Raw genomic sequence first — 1,975 nt, forward strand, 5'->3', positions numbered from 1 at the left:
TCCTTCCTGAGCCTATGATGGCTGGACATTCCCATGGTGGTTATACTTGATAGAACTATTTGAACAGATGAACGTGGAACCTTCAGGCATCTGGAAGTTGTACCCAAGGATGGACCAGACTAGTGGAGGTCCACAGCTCTCCTCCTGATATCTTGGCTGGTTTCTTTAGATTTTCCATTTTGTCAAAAAGGAAGCAGTGTGTTTGAGGTGTGCCTTAAAATACATCCATAGGTGTGCCTCCAGGTAACTCACATGTTGTCAATTAACCTATCAGATGCTTCCAAAGTCATGACATCATCGTCTGGGCTTTCCAAAATAGTTTGAAGGATCTTAGTGGATGTAAACTTCTGACCTTGAAGAAAGTAATAAAACATCCTCTCTCATTATTCTGGCGTTTACCAAATAGACATAATGTTGGTGATCCTGACTGACCTGAAACAGGGGGCCGGAGAAGCCTCCCGGGGGCCGGAGACGGCGGAGCCCCCCGGGGGAGAAGGACTCGGACTCGGAGTTCATAAACAGATACATATATATATATATATATATATATTATGCTATAAAAGGGGGGACTCGGGCCGGGAGCCGGAGAAGCGGAGAAGCTTCCTGGGGGCCGGAGAAGCCTCTCGGGGGCCGGAGATGGCGGAGCCCCCCAGGGGAGCCGGACTCGGGCCGGGAGCCGGAGAAGCGCAGAAGCCTCACGGGGGCCGGAGACGGCGGAGCCCTACGGGGGAGCCGGATTCGTGCCAGGAGCCGGAGAAGCGGAGAAGCCTCACGGGGGCAGGAGAAGCCTCCCGGAGGCCGGAGACGGCGGAGCCCCCCAGGGGAGCCGGACTCGGGCCGGGAGCCGTCGTCGTCGCCATTAATTTCTGATAATGGACACCTCGTCGGGCATTATCCCTTACATATATGTCACAGAGTGATTTTGTGTGGAGGTGAGAGGGTGAGTGCCTGGGTGGCATGTGTGCCTGATTGTAACTCCGCCCCCAGGATTAGGCATAAGTAGAGACTGGTGTGTGTGTTGAGGATGCGATGGTGGCAGGTCCTGAGCAGAAAGAACGGCAGCGGACAGAGGGAGCGGCTCCTGGGTTGGTGGACGGCAGGCCAGGTGTGGGAAACGCGCACGGAAGGCGTCTGACTGAACCGGAGCGGGGACAGCAAAGAGTGGCCGGTGACTGGAAGCGCCGTGGAGGGGGAGCGTGAGCCAACCCCCCCCCCCATCAGCTAAGTGCCTTTTAATTGTGGTTGCTGGAATGGTTGAAGCAGGGCCCGCTTGCATGGTTTTAAGTTTTTTGCTGTGACTTGTGATTACGAGACAGCGGTTGCCCGCTTGCATGGTTTTAAGTTTTTTTTTTTTTTTTATCTTTTTGCTGTGACGTGTGACAACAAGATAGCGGTGGCCCTGCCTTAGCCAGCCCCTGTAGCACAGTGTCTCCACCAGTCACCGGTTTGGCAATCACACGGCCTGTCGCTTACGCAGGTCGCCCCCATCCCCCCTAAGCGTCGGGGAAGAGGACCGACGGAGGAGGAGGAAGAGAGGAGCCAGGACTAGCTGGTTGCTGGCTGGCTTGACCAGGATTGTTTCTCCTGTCCCGGACTAGGAATATTTTTAATTGTTTTATTTTTTTTTTTAAACAACTCCAGCCTATTAATAAATGTTGTTATCCTTTTTAACCAGCCTCACGTTGAATATTTATCTATATAGAGTGCTCCCCCTGGGACTCAGTGTGTCTGGGGCTTCTCACCCCTGTTACATATATATTATGCTATAATGGGGGGACTTGGGCCGGGAGCCAGAGAAGCCTCCCGAGGCCCGGAGACGGCGTAGCCCCCAAGGGGAGCCGGACTCGGGGCGGGAGCCGGAGAAGCCTCCCGGGGGCCGGAGACTGCGGAGCCCCCTGGGGAGCCGGACTCGGGCCGGGAGCCGGAGAAGCCTCCCGGCGGACGGAGACGGCGGAGCACCACGGAGGAGGCGGAC

The sequence above is a fragment of the Stegastes partitus genome, unplaced genomic scaffold (genome assembly GCF_000690725.1).
Source record: "Stegastes partitus isolate 25-593 unplaced genomic scaffold, Stegastes_partitus-1.0.2 Scaffold1124, whole genome shotgun sequence".
Taxonomy (NCBI): Eukaryota; Metazoa; Chordata; class Actinopteri; family Pomacentridae; genus Stegastes; species Stegastes partitus.